Here is a 5805-nt window from a genome sequence, read left to right as displayed (position 1 = left end):
AATTTAAATAAATGAGTTCTAAGACAGCAGCATTAATTTGAGCACAGTTAACATTTTAAAACTTATTTAACTATTGAACTTTAGCCCAACATTGCTTCAAGACAAACAGACATTTTTTTATTCATCATACTTTTTTTTCTTTTTCTACACACGCTTTAGTTTTAGTTACATTTTTACAGCATTCTTGCATTTGCATAGTTCAAATCCAAGTTGACTTGCAAATAACTTAAACTAGTTTCAATGCAAGTATTAGTTTAACAGCTAACTGCGTTTAATGCATAATTATGGCAATTAAGTTGTTCTCACAGCGTCCGTCCATAAGCTGCTGCTTCAATAAACTAACTAATGTTCTAAGATTAAGCAGACAGATTGCGCTAATTGCAATTTCAACGCGCTGCCACGATTGCGATCTATGCAGCAGCCACAAAAGCTAATACAGCATGATTTATGCGCTACAATATATCTGCAACATTAGGAGGCGCATCCCTCCAGTTGTGCTCCCAACTGTGTGCTGCAAGTGTGGGCGCTTCCCTCAGAGTTAGCATTGCCTGATTAATGCGTTCACTTCTTGGCTGTGTTGCGGCTACTGGGCAAGTTGGCAGAAAGCGAAAACGATAAGCCACCATAAGTTGTTGGCAACGTGCTGCCTGCCACAGCATGTGGCTACTGCACACTTACATAAGCCAGAGTGAACAAAAAATTTATAGCCAGAGTGTGGCAAATACATAAACAGCATGTAAATCAATTATTCAACTCAACTCTATAGCCAAGGCAAATGGCATAAAAATGTCATACAATTTGTGACAATTACAAGCAGTAGGCAATAAATAAATATATACTACACTGCACAAAATATAAGTAAAAGCATAGATTGTGGCTCAGAATTTTTAAAAATATTCCTAAAGCTGCGCTAAATATTCAAATTGTCTGCACGACTGAGCAGTTTAAACTGCTACCGTTTATAAATTATTATTAAATACCTATGGCTTTAGCAAAAAACTGGTATTTAGATAGTTGTCATTAAATAAAAACAAGCTTTCATCTAAGCGTAAAATCAAGGCGCTAGATTTTATAGTTTGCCACTTACGCGCTGGAGAAAATAGTGTTGGTTGTTAGCTAAATATAAACAAACGAGTTTTTGCTTTAAATTTTTTAAAAATATTTAAGCTTTTTACAACATTTAAATTTAATTGTTATTTTAAGTAAATAAAGCAAGCTTTCAGTTCGAATTTAAATTAGTTCTTTAGCTTGTTTAGTTTGGCAGCTATGCGCTAGAGTATAAAGGATTGCGTATAGTTTGATGAGCTTTTAGTTTTACATTTTTATAAAATACTTCAGCTTACTTTTGAAATATAATTTTAACTTTATTTTAAGTAAAAAGAACAAGCCTTCATTTAATATTAAATTTAATGCTGTACTCCTTTTATTTCAGTCGCTGTGCCCTATAGAAAACAAAGCCTAATGCAGCTTTTGCTTATTTTCAATTCAAGCTGCTAGCAAATTTTTCTCAGTGTCCTTGCAAATCTGTGCTGGCGTTAGCTTAGCGCTATGCTGAGTAGAAATTATGAGCAGGGACATTTTGAACCTGCAAGTAATATATTTATGCTATAAATAGCGAATTGTGAGTGATTATGGCGCGTTATCAGCCTGGACTTTGCCATTAACTTTGACTTATTTATAGTTGTTTGATTTATGATGCCACGGCAATTGCAACTAAAGCTATAGCATAGCATAGTTCAAGCCACTAACATGTTCTGACTCGGCCTCATCTGCATACTGGTAGACTAATCAGACTATATATACGATATGTAAGCTTAGCATTGAGTATGCTAATAACACTTGGTGTGCTACCAAAAACAGGCTGGCCTTGAATAACCAACGTATATCGTAAGAGATCACGGCACAAAAGTCACTGTATCCAGCGACAAAAGTTGAGAAGTTTTTATGACACAGCATTGTCCAAAAATAAGCAGCCAAAATCAGTATTAGCATCTTACAATTAGAATCTTTGGCTATGGCTTTAGCTTTGGTTAACATTTGTAACCAGTTTCGCTGCCTGGCTGGCTGGCTGTTGACGTCAAGAGCACAACAGACGCTCCTAGTTTGTGGCAAGCTCTATACTTGCCGACTAGCTGGTGATATCAATCTTTATAGTTCACACACACACAGAACATTCAGAAGTTGAAGAAACTGAAAGCTGAGCTGTGCTTTTAAGCAGAACTCCTGTTGCCAACTTTTGGTTTCACATGAGCCAAGCACTTAAAAATAAACCAAACTCAAGTCAGTGACAACAGCTAGAAGAACTCAGGGGTCTTATAATTATTATAAAACATAATCATAATTATTGTTTTTTTTTTTATTGTTGTTGTTAGCCACTGAAAATAAAAGTGATTTGTTTTCGCTTTAAACTCGTAATACATCTGCTGCTGCTGCTGCTTCTTCTTGCCTCAGCTAATGGCAGCAACATTAACTTGTTTGGATTATTTGATGTATATGCCAGTGTTGCTTGCTTTAATTGCTATTAATTTGTTACTATATAATGGCATTATTATAAAACGCACTTGACGTAATAAAAATTTAGAGTAATAGCCACGCTGAACTAAAACTAAAGCTACACATATGAATGTTTATGGCATAATCTTCGCTTCGCGCTGCATACTTTATGGTTATTTATTCAAGTTTATGCATATTAAGCTTAATTTATATAAATTTTATACAGCTTGCTTATAGACACGAAGCTTAAGCATGTTTAAACTACATACAATGATCAATCAGTTCTTTGAGGCTAAGGCGTGGGCTTTAATTGTATTTTTTGCTGCTTTATTTATAAACAAAAAAACAAGCAACTCGCAGCAATTAGCGCTATTTCCTATTTGATTAATATGCAGAAAATTAAAACGGGTGTGCTTTTGACTTTTTTTGGACTATTGTTATTAATAAATTGCAATAAAAAATATATTTAGCTCAACCAAATTAAGCAGCAACAGGCAGGTTGAGACTATGATACACTTAAGCTTGCGCTTATCTTGACATAATGCTGGCATCTTGACCACTCTCAGCCAAACTTTAAGCTACCCATTTGCCAATTTCTATAACACGCAAAGTGTATCAACAATAGCCACATGACAACAAACATAACGGAAGATTAATGAAACTCGAGTACATATCTGTACCATCAGTTAAAGTTTAAGTCCAATGTTAATGACTTGCAACCCGCCCGGGCGTCAAACATGGTCCGCTTTAGTCTGCTGTCTCTTTCTAGCTGCAGTTTAACTCTTTACTTCCGCCAGTGTCTATTGATTTTATAAATTGTTTAATTGTTTTTCAAAGCTGTCGCAGTCAAGCAGCGACATTAATTGTGCTCGTAGGCCTGATCAAGTAGCATGAGCGCAAATAAAAATAGTTATATTTTTAGCAAACATTTTGTGTAAAATAAAATTAAGCTGAAATAATTATTGATGCCGCAGGGCTTGCAGATTTATTGTTATATAATTGAATTAAACGCCAACAATTTATGCTGCATTTAGCAATAAATTTTGCATAAACAATTAATCAATCATTATTAAGCACTCAAGTGTTGGCTAGCAGGCTAGCAAATTTCACTTTTTCCTAAGAACGCACATAGAAGCGGTTTCACTTTTAAATATACATGTGTTTGCTGATAATAAATGAACACGTTTTGTTTCGTCTGATCGTATGACATAATGCTACTATAGCTTTTAGCACTATATCCGGTTCTAAAGTGAAACTGAGCTGGGGCTAGGGGGTAGCTTTGGCTGCTTTGTCTAGTGAAACATTCGAAATGTTTATTTAAACACACATAAATTAACAACATTAACCACAAAAGCTAACAGCCAAAAAAATTAATTATTATATTTTATGCTGCCTGCTAAAAACATTTTTAATATCTTAATGCTGAAAGTCTTAACGCAGTTGATAAATGTCAAATGCTAAATGCCGAAAGATTTAAACAAGTGATATGTATATACTATATAGATTTATATATATCGAGCAATGTATTGACAAAGCAGCAAATGAGTTCAATGCTCGTTTACTGGTTTTTGGTTTTTTATTTTTAGCAGCACGTATAATAATTTTTTTGTCTTTGACTAAACATATAAGTAATTTCTGACTTTTTTTAACTAAATCTTTTTTTAATTAATACAAGCACTTAAATTGGCAACCTTGGCAGCAAAATTCAAATTTCAATTTCTACAAAAATTTCTTTTCATTATGCAAATGTCTTGGCTATTTATAAAGTCATAATTATTGCTGCTAAGTTATGAAACTCGCTGTCAATTGAAGCAACTTGTCATATGGTTGGCCAAATACACAATACGTGATAATTTAAATAATATAATTATTTAAGAGCCCCCAATGGTCGTTCATTAGCATGGCAGCAAGTATTTACAATGTACCGTTAGAACCAGTCAAAAGTCCCCACGAAATGCTGCGGAACAAGTTGAACCAGATTAGAAATTTTATATAGCAATAATGCCATTTGCGGCAAATCCAAAAAAAAAAAGAAATAATAATAATAATAAAATAATCAAGACTTTAATAAACAAAACTAAGCTGGCTGAGATACATTCTTGTGTTAATCAAAAGAGGTGGAATACTATTGATAATTGATTAAAGTCATAAAGAAGTATTAGCGATAGTAATCTTTTAAGAATAGCTATTAAACAACTAAGTAAATATTTTGATACGAAAATATAATTATGCAGTATCACATAATATATACTAAGCTGTGTTCATATAAGTAAAGACTAACAACTATTAAAACAAATTAATCAAAGTCTTAATCTATAGCTGAACAATTGACTTACTATAACTTACATTTGTGTGTCTGTGCATTGCTGCTGGGTTACTTGGCGTATACTTTACATGGCCTGCTGTTTGCCGACCTTCAACTTGGTTGGCCGCCTTGTTAGTTAGTTGAATGTTGCTGTGATTTTGAACGCAATCGCGATCAGCCAGTGGTAAACACAGCTGCAGCAACAGCAACAAAAGCCTCAAGCGGCACGCAACTGACAACGGCAACAATTGCAACAACAAGAGCAACACCCGCAACAATTGCACGACAGCGCTGTTGGACTGTCACACAAAATGCTGACGGACAAACGATGCTTGCAACGCCGCGTACTTGCAGCGTTATTCGTTTTCATTTTCGTTTGCCACAAAATGTAGCCCAATCAGACGTGGCAGAGACCGTAGCCAGCCAGACCATCATTAAATTGAAAATAAAATAATGCGCCTGCCTTTGGCCCCGGCTGCCTGTCACGCCTGCTTTAATAACTTTGTCCAGCGCGACGGCCAGCGCGCTATCATTGTCCACGCATCGCGCACGCCCCAACTGCCCCGGAGGAGGACGGTGTGGCAAACTTATTGCTCTATTTTCGCCTGCGCAAACAGTTTTCGATTTCAGTTTCACTTTCAGCGCTCATTGTTTTGGGGGGCTGTGCCACAATTTGCTGCCAACAGCATGTTAACAAGCAACAAGCAGCAACAACAACTAGAACTTTAGTTGCTGCAGTTACAATAAACAACTTAAACGACAATGTCTTGGCGTGGGCAGCGGCGCACACACATTCTATTAATAAGAGCGCTGAGCCCTGAGTGGGAAAAAATCCTTCAGAAATTCTGAAATTTGCGTCATCAACCACAAGCGCAAAAAAATCACAACTTGAAATGAAATTAAAGTTGTAGCTGCCCCCATGACTAATCAACAGATGGATATGCTGCTGATGCTGCAGAAGAACACGCAGCGCATTTATGAAATATAACCTAGAGCTATGACGTCAC

The sequence above is a fragment of the Drosophila busckii genome, chromosome 2R (genome assembly GCF_011750605.1).
Source record: "Drosophila busckii strain San Diego stock center, stock number 13000-0081.31 chromosome 2R, ASM1175060v1, whole genome shotgun sequence".
NCBI classification, from domain to species: domain Eukaryota; kingdom Metazoa; phylum Arthropoda; class Insecta; order Diptera; family Drosophilidae; genus Drosophila; species Drosophila busckii.
The sequence above is the reverse complement of the archived record's forward strand: the minus strand, read 5'-3'. Positions refer to the sequence as shown.